The sequence below is a fragment of the Mobula hypostoma genome, chromosome 15 (assembly GCF_963921235.1).
Source record: "Mobula hypostoma chromosome 15, sMobHyp1.1, whole genome shotgun sequence".
NCBI lineage: Eukaryota > Metazoa > Chordata > Chondrichthyes > Myliobatiformes > Myliobatidae > Mobula > Mobula hypostoma.
This window is the reverse complement of record NC_086111.1, coordinates 57096411-57120796: the sequence shown is the minus strand read 5'-3', so window position 1 is coordinate 57120796 and position 24386 is coordinate 57096411. Positions and strand designations below refer to the sequence as shown.

At 41.1% G+C, this 24386-nt stretch overlaps 1 long non-coding RNA gene across 2 annotated transcripts in view; it reads left to right on the top strand.

The window, feature by feature from the left end:
- LOC134357103 (uncharacterized) overlaps window positions 1-24386 on the top strand; it is a 98183-nt gene that overhangs the window by 53161 nt on the left and 20636 nt on the right. Inside the window, exon 1 of one of the 2 annotated variants that reach the window (XR_010020507.1) lies at window positions 19440-19575. The exons of the other annotated variant lie outside the window; for it this stretch is intronic. This is a non-coding gene — a long non-coding RNA (uncharacterized LOC134357103). Of the gene's footprint in view, window positions 1-19439; window positions 19576-24386 lie in introns of those variants that run through there. 2 annotated transcript variants of the gene reach the window in all.

Genomic DNA, 24386 nt, shown 5'->3' with positions numbered 1-24386 from the left:
CTTCCAGTTTGAATAATTAGAGGTGACTTGCTTGAGATACTTAGAGGATGAAATTTAAATTGTGTCCACCTGTTTTCTGTCATAAAGAAGACATTAAGATTTATGTTCTAATCTGCACCTTTGAATAGTGCACTGTAGGCCTGATTGTTAGTATCATGATGTATCTGCCATCATATAGTAAACATAATTTCAGATTTAAAAGGACAGCTCCCCAGTCCCTCCAGATTGATGGAATCATACATTTCATGAATTCAAAAATCCAAAATAGTGGGTTGAAACAGTTCTGCCGCAAAAAGCAAGGGAAATGAGATTTGTGTGCTTTGGAGTTCAAAAGAACAATGGCTGTTCATATTGAAACCTAAGGTTCTAAGGGTGTATGACAAAGTAAATGTAGAGATATTTCCATTAATGGGAGAATTTCAGACAAAGTTTACAAGGTTAGTGGGCAGTCACTTAAAAGTGAAGTGTGTATGAACTTTAACACTTAGTGAATTGGGACATTGTGTGCTGGGGCCATGGAGGCTTTTACAACGCTGAAGCGTCCACACATCATGGCTATTAATGAGTTACTCAGCCTTTTCCACTCCCCCCATTTGCCATCAGCTCTTCAGAACCAGGGTTTTCCGCTGGACCACTCTCTTCATTTGCCTTCTGCAACTCCAATCCAGAAACCTCCTCCATTTGCAATTTCTAAGCTACTTAATCCTTTGTTGATTCTCGTCAAACAGCCCTTGTTCTTCTTGGTAGAGGGTCAAAGAGTCAAAGAGTCTTTTCCTAAGTGCCCACTGTGGCGGACCATGCATTGTTTGAGGACTCTTTAGGTCCTGAATGCTAGGAATTGACAGGTTGCCTGTGAAATGATGCCTGAGAAAAGCCAATGTGGCATTCACAAGAGCTTCACCACTGATCTTATTGCACCAGCAAGTCCTTTAGTGCTAATGTTTTAATCTATATTGACCCTTGAAATAATATTGTGCATTTCACAGAAATATAAAACATAGAAAACCTACAGCACAATACAGGCCCTTTGACCCACAATCCTGTGCCGAACATGTACTTAATTTAGAAGTTACCTAGGGTTACCCATAGCCCTCTATTTTTCTAAGCTCCATGTACCTACCCAAGAGTCTCTTAAAAGACGCTATTGTATCCACCTCCACAACTGTTGCCAGCAGCCCATTCCACACACTCACGACTCTGCGTAAAAAAAATTACGCCTGACATCTCCTCTGTACCTTCTTCCAAGCACCTTAAAACTGTCCTCTCATGCTAGCCATTTCAGCTCTGGGAAAAAGCCTCTGACTATCCACACGATCAATGCCTCTCATCATCTTATACACCTCCATTAGGACACTTCTCATCCTCCGTTGCTCCAAGGAGAAAAGGCCAAGTTCACTCAACCTATTCTCATAAATTATGCTCCCTAATCCAGGCAACATCCTTGTAAATCTCCTCTGCACCCTTTCTATAGTTTCCACATCCTTCCTGTAATGAGATGATCAGAACTGAGCACAGTACTCCAAGTGAGGACTGACCAGGGTCCTATATAGGTGTAACATTACCTCTCTGCTCTTGAACACAATCCCACAGTTGATGAGGGCCAATACACCGTATGCCTTCATAACCACACAGTCAACCTGCGCAGCTGCTTTGAGTATCCTTTGGACTCGGACCCCAAGATCCCTCTGATCCTCCATACTGCCAAGAGTTTTACCATTAATACTATATTCTGCCATTATATTTGACCTATCAAAATGAATCACCTCACACTTAACTGGGTTGAACTCCATCTGCCACTTCTCAGCCCAGTTTTGCATTCTATTGATGTCCTGCTGTAACCTCTGACAGTCACCCACTCTATCCACAACACCACCAACCTTTGTGTCATCAGCAAATTTACTAAACCATCCCTCCACTTCCTATTCCAGGTCATTTATGAAAATCACAATGAGTAGGGGTCCTAGAACAGATCCCTGAGGTACACCACTGGTCATTGACCTCCATGCAGAATATGACCTATCTACAACCACTCTTTGCCTTCTGTGGGCAAGCCATTTCTGGATCCACAAAGCAAGGTCCGCTTGGATCCCATGCCTCCTTACTTTCTCAATAAGCCTTGCATGGGATACCTTATCAAATGCCTTTCAAAATCTATATGCACTACATCTACTGCTCTACCTTCATCAATGTGTTTAGTCACATCCTCAAAAAATTCAATCAGGCTTGTAAAGCATGACTATATGCTGACTATTCCTAATCACATTATGCCTCTCCAACTGTTCATAATTCCTGCTCTCAGGATCTCCTCCATCAACTTACCAACCACTGAAGTAAGACTCGCTGGTCTATAATTTCCTGGGCTATCTTTACTCCCTTTCTTGAATAAGGGAATAACACCTGCGACCCTCCAATCCTCCGGAACCTCTTCCGTCCCCATTAATGTCGCAAAGGTCATTGCCAGAGGTTCAGCAATCTCCTCCCTTGCCTCCCACAGTAGCCTGGGGTATATCTCGTCTGGTCCCAGTGACTTATCCAACTTGATGCTTTCCAAAAGTTCCAGCACATCCTCTTTCTTAATGTCTATATGCTCAAGCTTTTCAGCCTGCTGTAAGGCATCCCTACAATCACCAAGGTCTTTTTCTGTAGTGAATACTGAAGCAAAGTATTCATTAAGTACCTCCACTATTTCCTCTGGTTCCATACACACTTTACCACTGTCACCCTTGATTGGTCTTATTCTCTCATGTCTTATCCTCTTTGCTCTTCACATACTTGTAGAATGCCTTCAGTTTTCCTTAATCTTGCTCGCCAAGGCATTCTCATGGCCTCTTCTGGCTCTCCTAATTTCATTCTTAAGCTCCTTCCTGCTCGCCTTATAATTTTCTAGATCTCTATCATTACTTAGTTTTTTGAACCTTTCGTAAGCTCTTCTTTTCTTCTTGACTAGATTTTCAACAGCCTTTGTACATCATGGTTCCTGTACCCTACCATCCTTTCCCTGTCTCACTGGAACATACTTATGCAGAATGCCACGCAAATATCCCCTGAACATTTGCCACATTTCTACTTTACATTTCCCTGAGAACATCTGCTCCCAATTTACGCTTCTAAGTTTCTGCTTGATAGCTTCATATTTCCCCTTACTCCAATTATATGCTTACCTAACTTGTCTGTTCCTATCCCTCTCCAATGCTATGGTAAAGGAGTTAGAATTGTGATCACTGTCTCCAAAATGCTCTCCCACTGAGAGACCTGACACATGACCAGGTTCATTTCCCAATACCAGATCAAGTATAGCCTCTCCTCTTGTAGGCTTATGTACATATTGTGTCAGGAAACCTTCCTGAATACACCCTACAAACTCCACCCCATCGAAACCCCTTGCTCTAGGAAGATGCCAATCAATATTGGGGAAATTAAAATCTCCCACCACGACAACCCTGTTATTATTACACCTTTGCAGAATCTATCTCCCTATATGCTCCTCGATGTCCCTGTTACTATTGGATGGTCTATAAAAAACATCCAGTAGAGTTATTGACCCTTTCCTGTTTCTAACTTCCACCCACAGAGACTCAGTAAACAATCCCTCCATGACTTCCTCCTTTTCTGCAGCTGTGACACTATCTTTAATCAGCAGTTCTGTGCCCCCACCTCTTTTACCCCCTCTCTGTCCTTTCTGAAACATCTAAAGCCTGGCTTTCTAAGTAACCATTCCTGTCCCTGAACCATCCAAGCCTCTGTAATGGCCACAACATCATAGCTCCAAGTGCTGATCCATGCTCTAAGCTCATCCGCTTTGTTCATGATACTCTTTGCATTAAAGTAGATACATCTCAAACCATCAGTCTGAGCGTATCCCTTCTCTATCATCTTCCTATCCTCCCTCTCACACTGCCTACAAGCTTTCTCGATTTGTGGACCAACTGCCCCTTGCTCTGTCTCTTCAGGCTGGTTCCCACCCCCAGCAATTCTACTTTACGCTCTCCCCAATAGCCTTAGCAAACCTCCCTGCCAGGATATTAGTCCCCCTCAGATTCAGGTGTGACCCATCCTTATTGTACAGTTCACGCCTGCCCCAAAAGAGGTTCCAATGATCCAGATATCTGAATCCCTGCCCCCTGCTCCAATCTCACAGCCACACATTTATCCTCCACCTCACTCTATTCCTATACTCACTGTTGCGTGGCACAGGCGATAATCCCAAGATTACTATCCTTATGGTCCTGCTTCTCAGCTTCTTTCCCAACTCCCTGTAGTCTGTTTTCAGGACCTCCGCCCTTTTCCTACCTATGTCATTGGTACCAATATGTACCATGACCTCTGACTGTTCGCCTTCCCACTTCAGGAAATTGTGGACGTGATCAGAAACATCCCAGACCCTGGCACCTGGGAGGCAAACAACCATCTGTGTTTCTTTCCTGCGTCCATAGAATTGCCTGTCTGACCCCCTAACTATAGAGTCCCCTATCACTGATGCCATCCTCTTCCTTTCCCTATTCTTTTAGCCACAGGGCCAGACTCTGTGCCAGAGTCGCTGCCACTGTTGCTTCCCCCAGCTAGGTCCCCCCCAACAGTACTCAAACAAGAGTACTTATTGTTAAGGGGGACAGCTATTGGGGTACTCTCTAGTATCTGACTGTTGCCTTTCCCTCTCCTGACTGTCACCCACTTATCTGTCTCCCATGGCCCCAGTATGACTACTTGCCTTTAGCTCCTATCTATCACCTCCTCATTTTCCCTGACCAGATGAAGGTCATCGAGCTGTATTTCCAGTTCCCTAACCCAGTCCCTAAGCAGCTGCAGCTCGATGTACCAGGCGCAGATGTGGCCGTCCGGGAGGCCGGGAGTCTCCCAGACATCCCACATCCGACACCCAGTACATAACACAGGCCTTGCAGACATACGACCTATTCCTATTCTTCACAAGTAACTTACCTCAGCTCAACCCGTTGAGCCAAAGCCCTCCTACTCTGATTCCCTCTACCCTATGACACTCTTTAAAGCTGACTTCTTTTTAAATTCTTCCCACTGGTCTAACTCGCTGTCATCCATGCACCTGCTCAGTTGTGAGCTCTCATTCTTCTGAACTCTAGTGAACAAAGGCCTACCACACTAATCTTTTTATTGAACACCCGACCATCCCTGCAAATTGTCTGGTGATTTGTTGCACCTTAACTATGGAAAATTCATCCTTTGTTGTTGATAAAGGAGATCAAAATTGTACACAATGCCCCAAATATGTTCTCTGTAAAGCCCTGTATAATTGCAATAAACATCTTTTGACTCAAATTTTGCATGTTAGATTTCAGTGATTTGTGATAAAGGACACCTAGGTCCCATTTGAAAAATGCTCTTCTCTTTTGTTTCCTTTTCACCATGTGGATAATTTTACAGTTTTTTCATATAATATTCCATCTTCTACATGCCCACTTGGCTTGTCTGTATCTCCTTGAATCTTCTTTATATCCTCTTCCCTATTTTCAATCCCACCTTTTCTTCATCAGTGGACTTGGAGATATGATATTGGGTCCCCTCACCCATCATTGATATTTACTCAGTGGCCACTTTATTAAGTGCACCTGCTCAATAATACAAATATCGAAACAGCCAATCATTTGGCAGAAACTCAATGCATAAAAGCGTGCAGACACAGTCAACGGGTTCAATTGTTTTGCAGATCAAACATCAGAAAGAGGAAGAAATGTGATCTAAGTGACTTTGACCATGGAATAATTGCTGTCAGACGGGGTAGTTTGAGAATCTCAGAAACTGGGATTTTCACACACAACAGTTTCCAGAGCTTACAAAGAAACGTGCAAGAAACAAAAGAAATTCAGTGAGTGGTACAGTAGTTCTGTGGGTGAAAACACCTTGTTCATGAGAGAGGTCAGAGGAGAACAACCAGAATGGTTCAAGCAGACAGTAACTTGAATGACCACGCCTTACAGCGGTTCACAGAAGAGCAACTCTGAACACATGTTGACCCTTGAATTGGACGGGCTACAGCAGTTGAAGACCACACCAGGTTCCACTCCTGTACCTGGTAAAATGGCCACTGGGTGTAGATTGAAAAAGGCTGTAATCACCACTGCTCACAGTTTGACAACCTGAGAAAGACCTGCTTATTCCTACTCTTTGCTTTCTGCCCATTAACCAGGTCTCAATCCATGTCATCATATTATCTCCAGCTCTATGTTCCAATGTGTTTGATTAATTGTCTGTGTGGAGCCTTAACTGGAAATCAAAATGTCTATTTGGCCTATGACAGATCAAATATTTATCTATGTGACTTATCACAGGAGAGAGTGGAGTGTTTTTTAATACTTGTATTCCGAGGAGCAACACCTTATATTCCGTCTGGGTAGCCTCCAACCTGATGGCATGCCAATCAATTTTTCTTTCTGGTAATCCCCCCTCCCCCCTTCCTCTATTCCCCACTCTGACCTTTTACCTCTTTTCACCTGCCCATCACTTCCCCCTTGGTCCCCTCCTTCCCTTTCTCCTATGGTCCACTCTCCTCTCCTATCAGGTTCCTCCTTCTTCAGCCCTTGACCTTTCCCACCCACCTGGCTTCCTGCTAGCCTCCTTCCCCTCTTCTACACCCCCCCCCCAACATTTTATTCTGCCATCTTCTCCCCTTCCTTCTCAGTCCTGAAGAACGGCCCAAAATGTTGACAGTTTGTTCATTTCCATGGATGCTACCCGACCTGCTGAGTTCCTCCAGCATTTTGTGCATGTTGCTTTTTAACTTCATTTAATATTGACATTTTAAGTAATTTAAGAATAGTTGATCGCGATGACAAATGAATTAATTATTTGGTTATTGATTTTTTTTTCATTTCCTCAACTGTTTTTGATTGCCAGAGGTTTAGTCTAGCTACTGCTTGCAGCCTACTGCATTTCCTGGAATACTCATAGCAATGAAGATTTGAGGTCTTCAAGAGCCACATGGCCACAAAAGTTTAGAATGAAATTGCGTTAACACAGATTGGAGTGACCAAAGATTAGGCTCTGTAACTTCAAGGCCTCCCTGTACCGTACACAGAGCTAAGCATGTAATTTGTGATTTACTGTCTTACTTCAACAGTCTTCACAATGCTGTGTATAGGAATTAGTGATTTACTTTTCTGTAAATGATGTGAAGACTTCCAAAAATTGGGCTAGTCAATACACAGTCTTTTTCCGTAGTTATTTCCCTAGCATATATTCATTATTTCTACGGCAGGGTGGGATGTGTGCTTGTTTTATTTTGATCAGCTTCTGGCTATTATCAGTCTCCTGCTCCTGGATACACCGACTTGAATATCTGTACTGCAGACAGCCTCTACCTATCCTGCAGAGCTTTATTTAATGACATGGTGGAGATTCCCTTCAAGATGCCTGTTCACTAAGAAATGCAGAGATTCAGCTCTTGTCATATCATTGAAATACTTCATTATTGGAGCTATGCTTTGTCACAATGCTTCTTGCTTTAAACGATTTTTCTCCACATCTTAGTAGGATGGATGGGTTAGCTCTTGTTCTCCTGAGCATCAAAAAAGGTTTTCTTCTCTTAGTCATAGGACCTCCAAACTGGATGTCCAATTTTCCTACATATTTAGAACGTCCCCAAGTGCTATCTTTATTTTGTAGCAATGACTGATAATCTACAATTGAAAGAGATCCAAACAGCAAGATGTCTTTAATAGACAATAAACAATAGGTGCAGGAGTAGGCCATTCAGCCCTTCGAGCCAGCACCACCATTCACTGTGATCATAGCTGATCATCCACAATCACCACCCTTTTCCTGCCTTCTCCCCATATCCCTTCACTCCACTATCCTTAAGAGCGCTATCTAACTCTTTCTTTGAAAGAATCCAGAGAATTGGCCTCCACTGCATTCTGAGGCAGAGCATTCCACAGAACCACAAACCTCTATGTGAAAAAGTTTTTCCTCAACTCCGTTCTAAATTGTCTACCCCTTATTCTTAAACTGTGGCCTCTGGTTCTGGACTCCCCCAACATCGGGAACATGTTTCCTGCCTCTAGCTTGTCTAATCCCCTAATAATCTTATATGTTTCAGTCAGATCCCCTCTCATCCTTCCCATGTCCATTTTCATAGTCACGTTCTCAAAAAATTCCAGAAGATTAGTCAAGCATGACTTCCCCTTCCTAAATCCATGCTGACTCTGACCTATCCTGCCACTGCTATCCAAATATGCCGCTATTACATCTTTTATAATTGACTCCAGCATCTTCCCCATCACTGATGTCAGACTAACTGGTCTATAATTGCCTGTTTTTTCTCTCCCTCCTTTCTTAAAAAGTGGGATAACATTAGCTACCCTCCGAACCGCAGGAACTGATCCTGAATCTATAGAACATTGGAAAATGATTACCAATGCGTCCATGATTTCTAGAGCCACCTCCTTAAGTACCCTGGAATGCAGACCATCAGGCTCTGGGGATTTATCAGCCTTCAGTCCCATCAGTTTACTCAACACCATTTTCTGCCTGATGCAAATTTCCTTCAGTTCCTCTGTTACCCTAGGTCCTCTGGCCACTATTACATCTGGGAGATTGTTTGTGTCTTCCCTAGTGAAGACAGACCCAAAGTACCTGTTCAGCTCGTCTGCCATTTCCTTGTTCCCCATAATAATTTCGTTTCTGTCTTCGAGGGCCCAACTTTGGTCTTAACTAATTTTTTTCTCTTCACATACCTAAAGAAGCTTTTACTATCCTCCTTTATATTTTTGGCTAGCTTACCTTCGTACATCATCTTTTCTCCCTGTATTGCCTTTTTAGTTATCTTCTGTTGCTCCTTAAAAGTCTCCTTAATAAGTGCTCATATGCTGTGTCGCAGCTAATCAATTTCAAAGTTCAAAGTCAAAGTAAGATATAGTATCAGAGTACATACGCACATGTCACCAACTACAGTCCTGAGATTCTTTTTCTGCAGGTATACTTGGCAAATCTATAGAACAGTAACGGTAAACGATAAACACCAGAAACTGTAAACAAACTGTGCAAATCCAGATGTAAATAAATTGTAATAAATAACAAGCATGAAATATCAATATAACAGAGTCCTTAAATGAGTGTAGCTATCCCCTTTTGTTCAAGAGCCTGTTGGTTGAGGGGTAGTAACTGTTCCTGATCCTGGTGGTGCGAGTCCTGAAGCTCTTGTACCTTCTACCTGATGGCAGCAGTGAGAAAAGAGCATGGCCTGAGTGGTGAGGATCTTTGATGATGGATGCTGTTTTTCTATAACAACGTTTCATGTAGATGTGCTCAGTGGTTGGGAGGGCTTTACCTGTGATGTACTGGGCCAAATCCACCACCATTGTAGGATTTTCCACCCAAAGGCATTGGTGTTTCTATGCCAGGCCATAATGCAGACTGTCAGCACACTTCACACCACACATCTACAGAAGTTTGCCCAGGTTTTTGATGACAGGCCGAACTTCCACAGACTCCTGAGAAAGAAGAGGTGCTGTTGTGCTTTCTTTGCTATTATATGATGGGTCCAGGACAGGTCCACTGAGATAGTGACACCCAGGAATTTAAAGTTACTGACCCTCTCCACCTCTGATCCTCTGATGATTGCTGGCTCATGGACCTCTGGTTTCCCTCTCCTGAAGTCTACAATCAGATCCGTGGTCTTATTGACATTGAGTGAGAGGTTGTTGTTATTACACCACTCAGCCAAGTTTTCAATCTCCCTCCTGCATACTGATTCATCACCTCCTTTGATACAGCTCACAACAGTGGTCTCGTCAGCAAACTTTGTGTAGTGTTGGAGCTCTACTTAGTCACACAGTCATAGGTGTAAAGTGAGTAGAGCAGGGGGCTAAGTACACGTCCTTGCAGTGCTTCTGTGCTGATGGAGATTGTGGAAGAGATGTTTTTGCCAATCTGAACTGACTGGGATTTACAAGTGAGGAAATCCAGGATCCAGTTGCACAAAGGGATATTGAGGTGCAGATCTTAGATTTCACTGATTAATTTTGAGGGGATGATGGTGTTAAATACCAAGCTGTAACTAACACCATCATCCCATCCTCTTTTCCCATCTCCCTCCCAATCAGCAAACACTAATAAACACCGAACAGCTTGCCAATTAGAACAGATTGTGGGTGTTCATTGGCTTAGCTGCAATTAAATCAAAGTGCTGGAAACACTCAGCTGGTCAGAATGCATCTATGGAGAGAGAAGTAGACATTTATTGATTATCATCTTGACTACACCCACTAGGAGTTCTCCCCTTCTTTTCTGAAAAAGGTAAGTTAGTACATAACTAAAAGTTGAATTCTCTGTGACACATCTTCCCAACAAGCAGGTTATTACAGAATTAAGCCAGCTAATCTTAGAAAATTTATTTGCCATATTGAGGAATATCTGTTTACTTAACTTTTTAAAGTAATTAGCCTTTAATTATTCAGGTCGCGTCTTCAGAAATGATCATCTGGGCAGTGCTTTTTAATCTAACGTTCCAGACTCCAAATTTTAAGGACAATCTGGAAATGAGTAAAAGATATTAAAAGCATCTTATCTTTTCTGATAGGACTAGCAGATCACTTCTACGTTCTCAGTTAACAGAGTGCTAAACAGACATTTGCTAAAGTTACATTGTAAGCACAATATACAGAATACTCAACACTTAAAAGGTATAGTATCTTGTATAATATGCTTATTGAGCAGGTTCATTGATAATGTATCTGTATTCTCTGGAATTCAGAAGAATGGAGGGGGGGGGGATCTCATTGAAACCTATCAAATGTTGAAAGGCCTTGATAGAGCGGACGTGGAGATGATGCTTCCTATGAAAGGAGAGTCTAACACCAGAGTACACAGCCATTTAGAATGGAAGTGAGGAGGAATTTCTTTAGCCAGAGAGTGTGACTCCGTGAAATTTGTTGCCATAGGTGGCTGTGGAGGCCAAAATATTGGGTATATTTAAGGCAGAGGTTGATAGATTCTTGATTAGTCAGGGCATGAAGGGATACGGAGAGAAAGCATGAGATTGGGGCTGAGAGGGGAAATGGATCAGCCATGATGAAATGGTGGAGCAGATTCAATGGGCCAAATGGCCTAATTCTGCTTCTATATCTTGTGGTCTAATAGGCTTATAATTGTGTGTGTTTTTTAAAACACCTGCACCTTGGGCAGCACAATAGCATAGCAGTTTACATAACACTATTATATCGCCAGCAACCCAGGTTCAATTCTGCCACTCTCTGTGAAGAGTTTGTACGTTCTCCCACTGACCACATGGGTTTCCTCCAGGTGCTCTGGTTTCCTCCCACATTCAAAATAGGTCCAATGGACCATAAGAGCCAGTACTGTGCTGCCCATCTAAATAAAAATAAATAAAATGATTTATTTTTGTCTTGTCATTTTCAATATTTTAAAATATAGACACTAAAGTCCTTTCATCTTGCTCTGTTGTAGGTTTGATAATTTCAAAAGGGTGCTTGCAATTTTCTTCAGGAAAGCACTGATATTTAAAGTATTAAACCCAAGCTATTGGCAAAAAAGTATCAATGCACGATGTCATGGGAATGGGGAGAAACCCAAGTCAAAATTGCAATTAAGAACATTTCTATAAGCAACAGCAGTTGAAGTAAACCAAATTGTAATGATATAACTAATAATTATTATGAAAACTATTAATTACTGAATGATTGCCCACTGTGTGACAAATTACAATGAGACACTTGTGACAGCTGTAGTTCTATAATTAGAATGGTTGCAGACCAGCTCAGGATCTGCTAATTATTGACAGTATTTTATCCTCATTAACATGTGCAAACAAGAAGAAAAATCAACAAGGAATTAATTAAAATATTGCTTACTTCCAATCATTCCACCATTTACAATTTCTATTGCAGTCATCTGTGACTACTTGGCTTTCTGTTGCAGAATTCATCTACCATCTAATGTACTGCCAAATGTTAGTTCTGAATACTATTATGTACATGACCTGATGTGATACAAGGGAAGTATTTTTGATTTTGCCAACTGTTTATTTACTCTGCACCTTGTTGTGGTTGAGCTTACATAGTTAAAGACTCCAATCCTGGAAGACGCATGCACAGTCAAACATGCAGGACGTAGCACATGTCCAGTGGCACTTGGAAGTAGCAAGAGCACCACTTTCATGGCTGATCTCAGCCTGGCTGGCTCGATTTTGTTTACATAACTTTTAATTACTGAGGACCCACAAGTGTGGAGAAAAAAACTTTGAAAGCTTTAACATATGGAAGAATCAATACAAACGAGGTAAGTAAACACATGGAGGTTATTTCAACTTTTATTGCAGGTTAATAGACCATTTCACGAATCATGTGGATCTTCCGGTGACCAGCCATTTAATTTGCAATTTCCACTGACATATCAGTCCATGGCCTCCTCTACTGCCAAGCTGAGGCAAGATGCAGAGTAGGGCTTCATATTCTGCCTTAGTAGTCTCCAACCTGAAAGCATGAATATTGATATTTTTATAAACTTACAGTGATCATTCCACCCTGTACTGTTTTCTTATCCCACTGGCCTCATCACCTCTACCCTTTCACCTGTACAACCCTCTTTATCTGCCCACCACCCACACATTCCTCCCTCCTCACCTCCTTCCTGTTATTCCATAGTCCACTGTCCTCTCCTCTCAAATTTCGTTATGAGGGGTATAGTTAGAGTAAATGCAAGAAGGCTTTTTCCACTAAAGTTGGATGGGACTACAATCAGAAATCATGAGTTAAGGGTGACAGGTGAGAAGTTTAAGGGGAGTATGAGGGGAAACTTCTCTCAGAGGGTCGTGAGAGTGTGGAATGAGCTGCCGGCACAGGTGCTGCATGTCAGCCGGATTTCAATGTTTAATAAAAGTTTGGATAGGTACATGGATAGTAGGGATACGGAGGGCTATGGTTCCTGTGCAAGTCAATGGGAATAGGCAGTTTAAATAGTTTTAGCATGGACTAGATGGGCCAAAGGGCCTGTTTCTGTGCTGTTCTTCTCTATGACTCCATCTTCAGCCCTCAATCACCTCCTACGTTCTTGCTTCATTCCCACCCTCCCCTCCATCATCCCCTTTCACCCCCTTCACCTGAATCTACCCATCACCCACTAGGTCTTCCTTTACCTATTTATAGCGGGTAAGTCCCCTCTTGCTTTTAGTTCAGATGAAGGGTGTCAGGCCAAATGTTGGCTGTCAGTTTCTCTCCATAGATGCTGTCTGATCCCCTGAGCTTTTTGTGTAGAAACGTAGAAAGCCTACAATACAGGCCCTTCGGCCCACAAAGCTGTGCTAAACATGTCCTTACCTTAGAACTACCTAGGGTTACCCATAGCCCTCTATTTTTCTAAGCTCTATTTACCTATCCAGGAGTCTCTTAAAAGACCCTATCGTTTCCGCCTTCACCACCATTGCCTGCAGCCCATTCCACGCACTCACCCCTCTCTGCATAAATATCTTATCCCTGACATCTCCTCTGTACCTACTTCCAAGCACCTTAAAACTATGCCCTCTTGTGCTAGCCATTTCAGCCCTGGGAAAAAGCCTCTAACTATCCACACGATCAATGCATTATCTTGTGTGTTGTTTCAGATTTCTGGCATCTGCAGTCTCTCTTGCATCTCACATGATTTTCTTTTGGTTAGGCTCTGGGGATTTTTGCAATTCTTGCCTGTCTGTGTTGTTGAGAATGACTGAGCATTGAACATTGTAATAGTCTTCATTCCCACTCATTCATTTGAAAACAATACCCTGGAATGAATGAGGCCAGCAAATGTGCCATTGAATTGTGCAAGCTCAGAAGGCATGGCTGAAGGCTTATCATGAGCTGAGTGTAGGTTTTTGTTGACTGCGTGTGTCGCTTACTTTTGAGGGGAGGTTTCAGAAGCCCTCAATCCACTGCACTCTTCTGTCATGTCTTACCGTCATGTGTCAACGATTTGGTTACCAGTCATGTTCATGATGATGGATGCTTGTGGGAGCAAGGGTTGCAAAACTTAGCTCCACATAAATTCAATGGTTTGGAAGAAGACTGAATTACGAATTTCATAACTGTTTATTTTGTCCGTTTGTTATGTGCCATGTCTTGTGACGTAGGCAATCATGGTCTTTCATTACCATGATTATTCTTGGCAAATGTTTCTACAGATGTGGTTTGCCATTGCCTTCTTCTGGGCAGTGTCTTTATAAGACAGTGACCCCAGCCATCATCAATACTCTTCAAAGATTGTCTGCCTGGTGTCAGTGGTCACATAACCAGGACTTGTGATATGCACCAGCTGCTCAAACGACCATCTACCACCCGCTCCCATGGCTTCACGTGACCCTGACTGGAGGGCTAAGCGGGTGCTACACCTTGTCTGTGGGTGACCTTCAGGCTAGTGGAGGGAAGGAGCTCCCCTACACCTTGCCACTTTTTGTTTAAGAAGATTAAATCCTAATGAAGATCATGTGCTAATTAACCTTCTAATTTACTTAGTTTCTCTATTCACAAAAGGCCAATGGAGCAAATAATTTGGAGCTGAGGCCTGACCTACATGGCCTGATTGCATTTTCATTCAGTTTGAAAAGCATGAATGAATAATATAAGTGTTCTGTGTACCTTTAGGCAGTCAGTTTCAAGAAAGTGTAAGAGTTGATTCTGTGGCACAACAGTCACTTTATTCCATGTACATTGTCCGGATCTTGATGTTCATGGGAGATAAAGCCTTGCTCATGGAAATTATATTACCAAGACCCAGTTAGTTTGTAGCTTTGGTGCCATATTTGTTCTTGTGATGAACTTTGCCCTTCATAAGTGTACACACCATGGCCATCACTTCTTCTGCCTGTGATACAGCTCTGTCTCAGCCTTGCATTTGCTCCTTCTGGACTTGACTATTCCAGTGGCATTCTGGTTGGCCTTCCTCATTCCATGTGAATTCATCCAGAACTCAAACTTCCTCGAATCTTCTCATTGAGCCTCTTTCACCTGTCTCCCACTGAACTGCACCGGTGACACGAGAGACTACAGATGCTGGGGTCTGGAGGAGCAAACAGTTTTCTGAAGGAACTCAGTGGTTCAAGCAGCCTCTGTAGGGAGAAACAAATTGTTGCCATTTCAGGTCAAAACCATGCCCCGGAACTACACCTGCTTCTAGTTAAGTGACATTTTGATTTTACAAAAGCTTCCCAGGCCTTACCAGTCCCCACTCACAAACCATCTCTGAAAGCCCATCCAGAATGTAACCTTCATAGGTGAGTGTGTTTATGTTGAAATTTCCCACACCAATAATTTCAACTCCATTGCTAGCCATGCCTTCAGTTGCCAAAGTTCCAATTTGTTCCCTAAACTCCTCTACCTGTCTATCTCTCCTTCATCCTGTAGGGTCATCCATAAAACCCACCTCTTTGACGAAGAATTTGGACATCTGACCAACTACCCTTTTGTCTGGCTTGGGGGTAAAATTTGCTTGTTAGCACTGACCTTCTGATATTAAACTGCATTAGAGATGCTACAGAAACACAAGCAAATGTTGCTGTGAACTGAATGGAAAATACTGAAAGAACTAAAGCACTGAGATGACAATTACAGAAAGGAAACTCTGCCCAGCAGTGGCAGAGCCTTGAAAGCCTATCATTATTGCATAATGATCATTTAAATAAAACAGCATCGGGATTTTATCAGAAGACCAATCATATCAAGCACTACTGCAACCACAGAAAAATATGGTATAATTCAACAGTTCAACATTTCTATTCCTGTAATAATATAGTGGTTAACAAATACTGAATATAATCAACCCAAAGGAAGCACTATTTACAGTCATTTAACAGCAGCAGGGGAACAGGATCTGGAGAAATGGAAATGAACTTACAGAATGAATGCTCCTTAAATCACTCGTACAATTAAAGTATAAACAGAAAAGTATGTGATTATTTCCTGATATGGTTGTTGCATTGACTGACAAAGTAAAGGAAGTTTGCACAGGCTGGAAGTATTACTTGGTGCATGCACCTCACTGGAGCCAAAGAATATTATGGTAAGAGAGAGAAAGTTAGAGATGTGAAATACCACTCAATCAGTCATTGTAATCAGGTTAATGGTTGTGTGCCTCAAGGCTTTGACATTTCACTATCCCTGTGCCAGCTCCTCCAGCTTTCTGTTTATTATTTTTCTATTTCCAATATAGAACTTCACCTCAACTTTGACCTTACATGTAGTCCTTTCCTGAGGGCTCCATTCCATAACCTGCTGAGGAAACTCGTCCTCACTTGCACCTCAATTATTATGGTATTTTCTTTGAGATAACTAGCTCTCATCACTGGCATGCAAATCTATCTCCAATAACTTTCCTACAGCACTTATTACATCACCTTCATCATTAGCTGTAAAGGTAGTTCCCTGTTATAGGCCGCAGACATTGTTATTGATTTCATTTAGTCTCTCAGGTTTTGCTGTTCCCCATGCATTGGTTACCTTTTATGTCTTCATGTAATAAAATGTACGTCAGTGATTAACCTGAACATAACCTTGTAGACAGAGCTTTATGCAGGTCAGACACGATATTAGTCCATTGAGCCTTTTAATATGTTGTCAGCCTCCTCCAAATCAAGAGTAAAAGAGGAAGACTGTGAAAGTATCCAAGAGAATTGCTAATGAAATGTACTTCAAAAATATCAATGATTTTTCTTTTGAAATAACAAAGGTTTTCTATATCAAACAATACATGGTGAAAATGTCTGTCTGAATAACCTCACCAACAGCACAGAAAGAGTTAAACTCATTGAGTGCATTGGACTGTATTTAACCTCCATTGCTCAGAATGCCCCTGTGGCAAGGCCTACCACTTCGAGCCTCACACGGGGCGGAACACGACAGGCCAGGCAGCATCTGTGGAAAACAGTAAACAGTTGATGTTTTGAGCCGAGACCCTTCATCAAATCTCGGCCCAAAACGTCGACTGTTTACTCTTTTCCATGGATGCTGCCTGGCCTGCTGAGTTTCTCCAGCATTTTGTGTGTGTTGCTTTGGATTCCCAACATCTGCAGATTTTCCTATGTGGGGACAGTCGGACAATGAGTTCTGTCTCTTTCTACACTACAGTCAGTAATTTCAGTTGGTTTTGACACACTATTACTACAGCTGGCAAGATAAATATGTGAGGCATTACAAATTCATTTTAGCTTTCCTTGAAATAATTATCTTAAATTCAATGCATATCAGTAGGTGATTATGATGCCCCACTCAGGAGCTGCCTGCATCCCTTTTTGACCATTTCAGAAAGCATGGCAACACAGCTGAAAGCGCTGATGTTCATTTAATTATAAATTGCATTAAGCTATTAATGAGGTGAATGCCAATCTTCTGACAGCATAACCTAGACATACTGTAACCGACCATTTGCCATAAAAAAAAACAGTCGTCCTGTCAATAGTTACATGGCAATGCTCTGGAGAACTTTCCATATCTTTGTGTAAAATATAAACAGATTTTAAAAAATAAATTATATATACAAATTGTGCATTAACCAGAAATTGCCATAAACTGTAAAAATGAACTTTAATCCCACTAAGTTAACAAATATACTATGATCAAAACTATTTCCTCTATTTCTTTGAAAATTGCAATCAGAAGAAAATTATTTACGGCTCTTTCCCTTTTAAGTTGGATAAATTTATTTTGGATAACAGTCAAAGCAATGGAATACAAGGATCCCACGGAAACATATGGGTTGTACACATAGACGCTTTTATTTCAAGTTTACTTTGCAAATCCTTCAATTCCATTCGCAATTGTTGGTATTCCATTCCTGCAAATTCCATGCCAGCTAATGCCTGCAGAAGTGTTGTAATCAATTAGTTTGAGATCAGCATGAATGGCTTCATCTGATGTATTTCAAAGGGTTTGAATATTTACACAATTTTGCTTTCAATATTTCCCCTGTAAGCTCTTGGAAAGTTGAAGTAATTGACTTTAATGCAACAAAGAGAAAGGGATGATTTGAAACTTTCTTGTGCTCCCAAGCATGGAGGTCAAGTCCACTGCATTGCAGAAAGATAAGTTACAGCTTCAGCCTGAAAATAGGTCTTCCAAGCCTTGCCCATTAATCATCAGTGCCAGTATATGCCATTAGATCCTTTTGAAACTTTAGAACAATTTCCAGCTCAGAAGCATCCAATGAGTTCTTTAAAAAGGGCAACCAAAGATTTTCTATGCTAAATTAACAAATGTTTTCTGCATCAGTGAATGTCAATCTTCCATGTCAGGAAAATGTGATCCTCCCAAATACAATGAGAAAAGTCATTACTGAATACCATTTCCAAGTGACAATAGTACATCTACCAAGATCTGGAGATTTCCTGTTGTTACTTTGCCTGTGTCTCATTAGCCACATTGTTCCCGTCTTAACGTTTGCATTTCACCAGAACTGCCCTTTTATGCTCATTCTTTGTGGTTTAGGTATCTTAAGTCTACTATCAGGACAAGTGAATGTTTGTTGCCACTTCGGAGAAGTAAATTCACTGCTGACTGGAATCAAGTGTCTGCTTTTCCTAGTTAATCGGGTCGTTGGTTTGTACATTCACATTGCGGAGCGGCATGAGAATTTATTTCATTTATGTTTACTCTGACATATGCATATCAAGGTACCGATACTATTTTGTTCTTTGCACGAAAATCATCAGGTACAATTGTGAGGGCAAGCACTTCCAGGATTGGAGCTTAATCTATCAGTCATTTCATGTTTATTCAATGCCCCAACATTCAGAGATAAAGTATCTGGTACATGTAAGATGGCTAATATTCTTTGTTTCTTGTGATAATTGAGATGAAACTTTAGATGGAACAGTCACAGACAGAAAGCAATTCAGTCCATTAATTTTGCAATTTGAATAGTGAATGTAAAAATTATATCACAATATTAGATATTACTTGTGTCTCTCAGCAGCCCAACTCTCATTTAAATATTTCTGCACAGGGACAAATTTGATAATTGGGAGAAAGTTTGACTGAAATGTTGTTTCTGGTACTCTCTTTAAAAAGTACACCAGAGGCACAGGACAGAAATGTATTGTACTGGACTTCTGATTTCACTTGTTTTAAAAGTAACATTGTTCCAAATCTGATATTACTCTGAAAAAAAAATGCTGGAAGTATTTCAGCATTTCAGGCAGCACCTGAGAAAACACCATCAACCTTTTAATTTTCTTTCACCACAGGCATTGGCTAACTTGCAGAGTGTTTGCAGCTCTTACTTCAGATTCCTGGCATCTGCTTACTGATAGTTATGCTGGATTTCTTAATATTTTAACTTTTATCAAGTATGCATAACTGCAGGGGCTAGACTTGGCTCTTAGATAGAGGTTTGTGGACCAACCACAGCAGAAACCTGAGCAGAGGGTGTGGTGCACGGTCAAATGTAATGCAAAACCAAGGTTTTATCTCTATTATAGGAAGAGTGTTCTACCCTATTAGGCATCACTCAGAGTTCACTGAGGCAGTGAAATGGCACCATAACCAGCGAGAAGGCAGAAGATGCGAGCACCAACTTTAACTATTACCCAGCACTGGAAAATTAAACTACTGCAGATATATCCAGGTAAGCCTGGCATTAGTGCTGGTATTGGAGCTGAAGACTTACTCTGTTATCACAGATATCATTGGGGTGATGCTATTTAGAATGCCCAACCTCCCATATTGTCTGGCGATCACTTACATTTTATGAGTCCAATGGATTGATTGTCTCGGAGGTCCAGTGGCGGTAGGCCATCTGCCAAGCCCAGCAGCCTACAATTAATGACTTGGCCTTAGGCAAAGTGTCCAGAGGTCACACTCTCAGAACCTTAAAGGCCTTTTGACAGTCCACTGTTGTTAGTGCCCTTTGAAATGTTATTTTTTGCTGATAATCGGAAATATTTGATGGACAGCGCAAATGATCTTAAGCAATTTAAAATATTCTAATATACTAGAAACTTGTTTAAAGTATTAAGATAACGCAAAATAAAATCAACCCCTATTTACCCCTAGTCAGCGATCCCATCAACATGAATAGGGATGTTGCAGGATTACCAATACAGCTGGGGCCAGATGCAGAAAGCATCTGTGCTTCAATACTGCATGTCAGTGCATCACCACTGTTCTCAGTGCTGAGGCTACAGCGGAGGAGACACCCTGCTGGTCTGGCATCTGAGCTCATGCCTATCCCTGATGTCCACCTTACAATGTTGAAATGCCAAAGGCAGGGACAAGCTGACCTACACAGGGGACATTAGTATCAGATCTTTGTGGAACCAGCAGCCAGATTTGGTGCGTTGCTTATGTTGGTTCTCACAGCATGCAAATTCAATGCAGTACAGAATTAGTTAACATTAAAATGCTTTTAGATTTACCAAGGTCACAAAAGGTGCTGAATTAATAGAAATCCTTGCCTTGCAACCCATTTGTTTGGCTGCTCTTACAGTCCCTTAAATCTGGAAGACCTCAGCCATTATATAGTTTGATTGAGAATGACTTCCCTAATCTTACTTCCCACTCACTGATAATTCGATACGTATTACAGCAGTAGCTTTATTTAAAAACATTGAGTAGAGATAATGCTATAATAGGTATAATGTGTTGCTTTCTTGTTTTTTATTTAGAGCATAGCAACCAGAATCTGAGAATTTTGAGGATATAAAAGAACGAACAGTGAAAATGTATTGAATAATCCATTAATCTGAATCTCTTCCGATGTTCCACTGTATTAGAAAGTGATTTATCTTCAACAACAACAAACTCCCTTGGGTCTGCCAGTTGAGAGTATCTACATAAATTAAATTATTCTATCATCAAAAGTTTGCATAGAAACAAATGGAAAAAAGCAAGTGATTATAAAGTGCTGACAGATGTTTGGGATGCTTATTTTCACCCACTAGAATGAAATTCAGTGGACTTGCCAAAGCCAGTGGGAACAGCTGAAAGACAATGTTTTCCTCAAAGACATGTCTAGAAAATCTCAAGCAAATGACTTCAAAAGGCTCACTCCATCCCATAGAAAATCTAATTGATAGGCTTTTCTAACATAGTTACAAAATAAACAGGTGTATAACACACAAATAAGCTGAAATATTAATAACTTAAAATTCACCTTATTTGATGATTTCATCTTAGTCTTAAGAGGTGCAAGGTGACATGACTCTCAAAATCTAGATTTTCTTTTGTCTCTCTATTGATATGAGTACTATTTACATGAAGTTGTGTCCTCTTGGACAGTATGGGGACAAAGACATGTTTGGGAATCTGTATCATTCTCGAAATTCAGTAACTATCCGAGAGATGGATTGGATTCTGCTGTCACCAGTTTCTCAGAAACTCCTTCTTTTGTAATTAGAGCTTGAGCTCTTGTGGTATCTCTTGTACCTGTCAGTTTTTTGCTTTTGGAAGAATGTAAACTTCGAATGGTAATCTACACGTGAACAAATTTGCTTGCTCTGTATGCCATGGCCTAGGTAAAACTTCAGTAGGCATCATCGCTTTACACTGCGGATTTCTGACATATGTCTTGCTCACACAATTCTCTCTCAACTTTTGTAGATGTTATTCCAGCATACAGCCTGAAGTCCCACACCAACAGGTTCAAAAGCAGCTACTTCCCTTCAACCATTCAGCTCCTGAGACACCCTGCACAATGTTAATCACTGCCTCAGTATAACACCATGACTATTTTCCACTACAACATGCTTCATTTGCCGTTGTTCTAATTGTGTTCTTTTATGTTTTTTTCTTGTGTTTATTATGTATCTGATGCTGCTTGCAGGTAAGCTTTTCATTGTAGCTGTGCATACATTTACTTGTACATACAACAATAAACTTGTCTTTGATCTAGCTGTCAGCATTAACTTCCTCAACGTCTATGTGGCATTCATACATCTTTAGTAATTCTTCCTCATATCTTGGAATAAATGACCTAGTTTGAACCATAGACTTCTCTTGAAGCAACATCTGTGTTTGACCAATAGCATCTTATTGGTGGCATCCTTTTGAGCAAAACCCAAGTTTGTAGCTGGGGAAATATCCGCAGCTCATTGTCTCCTCTGATTTTGCTCAGTTTTGTTGGTGTTATATCGAGCTGGATCTCGCATCTCATGACTCTCCTAAGGTTCCAGATAAGATCATGCATTTACCAGCAACATCTCTTATTCTGCTTATATTTCAAAATGAATCATCACCCTGACCTTTGCCGTCTCCTAATGCTGTGCTTGGGGTTTTCTTACGGGTTTATTGAAGAGATCACAATCGACTGGGGATTTCTTTCCACAGAGATAGACATAATAACTCTCTCTTTCTAAGTGGTATGATGATGTGTGCTTAGATGCAAATGCTTACAGTTTACCATTTTTAGCAGTGGCTGCTCCAGGTCTTTAAAATAAGTACCTACCTGTAAAATGGTATGTTGATATCTTTTTTTCTGTGCGGTGTGCACCACCTTCCCATGTTTGTTACAATCCGTTTCAGGGGTTAGTGACCACTGCTATTCAGCATCTTCTTTCATTGTTTTACTAGGTTTGCCATACTTTGTGGTGTGTAAGGAATGAAATAGTTCAGTCCAAGAAAGCTTTTCTGTTAACATTTCAATTGAAGACTCTTAATAACTTTCAGACAAGGAATCCTTGAACTGAAATGTCAACTTGCTTCCCTTTCCACAGATGGTGCCTGACCCGTTGAATGTTTCCAGCATTTGCTGTTTTAAATTCAGATTGGCAATATCTGTAGATTTTTTTTTAAAAATCTCAAATTTCTTTGCTGCTCCTTCTCCTTGGGTGTTTTTGACTCAGAGATCACTCTGATTTTTCTGGACTTAGCTTAGCCTCATCTGGTGTGTATACCACTCCAAGGAACTGGCATGCTTTCTCCATTATGATGCATTTGTCAGCATTTAGTTGAGCCCAGCCTTTCTGGGTCTTTTCATTGCCTTGTGGGAATGACAGATGTGGGCTTTGTCATATATTGTATAGATCTGGAAGTCATGTGCTATGTCTACAGCTCGTTTGCATCCTTTGTTTCTCCTACTTTCTGCTGAAATACATCCTGTTTTACTCTATGTTGGAACTTGTACTTTACAGATGGAGTGTTAAATGTTGTCAATAGTAAAGATTCCTTATCAAGCTTTGCATGCCAGTGCCTGTTTCTGGCATAAATTGTTGAAAGTTTTGGCCATTACTAAAGTCAGTATGATTTCTTCCAGAGCTGAAACAGGGTAGTGGTCTCTTTTGATAACGATTTCCTCAGTCTCAGAATATTTTAAGCCATTTATTCAGTTTCTCTCTCATCGCAGTACATTTTTCTCATTTATCAAGTGTAATGATTATGGCTGTTGCCCCAGTTTTGTTCCACCTATTGAAATTCCTTTTCAAGCTTTTTCTTCAACTTGATTCGTCCTTTACGTAGAGACCTACGAGACTGCAGATCTGGAACGACAAACATAATGCTGGAGGGACTCAGCAGGTCAGGCAGCATCTATGGAGTGAAATGGACAGTTGATGTCTCAGGTTAAGACCCTTCAACTGGACTGAAAGGTGAAGGGAAGGGTGAAGCAAAAGCTAGCAAGCAATAGGTGAGGAGAGGTGACAGGCATATGGAGAAGGGGAGGATGGAAATTATGACAGATGCTAGAGGTGTAATGTTACCTTACATTCCCTAATCCAGTCTTATCTTTATATTAATGATCATGGATTTTTTGGTCATTTTTTTATCTGAATGGTCCAGGGAACAGTCACATCCAGTTACTCTAGGCATGCGCACAACTTCAGTATTTACTGTGCCCACAAATTCTGTGTCATCTTCTGATTTTATTTCTTCACCTCCTTTTCCTTTTATTCTTCCTTTGCGATTTCCTTGACGTATTTTCACTTCAGATTTGCACACCTACCTACACCAATCTGCCGCTTAGTTTGTAGGTGAGGCGGTGTTATTTTTTCCTGTGGATTCATGTGCCAATCCATAGCTTTCTTTTGGTCTGGTTTTCATTTTCCTTGTCAACACTGCTTCCTTTCTCAGAACTGATCTGAAAGCTGGCTATTTATCATCTTCATCAGTTATTATACCGTTCCTTGATTTCTGGCTTTATCCATTGCATGTCCTTCCTGATTGACTCCATGTCCAACTACTATACTATTTTGCTCCTTTCCTTGAGTTTGCATTTCTAAGCCCATAAAGCAATCTTGTACAGGCCGACCTGGTTTCTGCCGTAAGACTAAGAACTCATACCCTGAGTTAGTGTTTTGATCTTGTCTGTGATATATACTGAATCTTTTAGAGATCTCATCAGAATTTACATTCACTATTTCAATTAGTTCCCCTTTGTTGAGAAGATTCCGCCTGTTCTCTCTTGGGCACAAAAGGACAGAGCTGAAATACCCTTCAACATTTGTG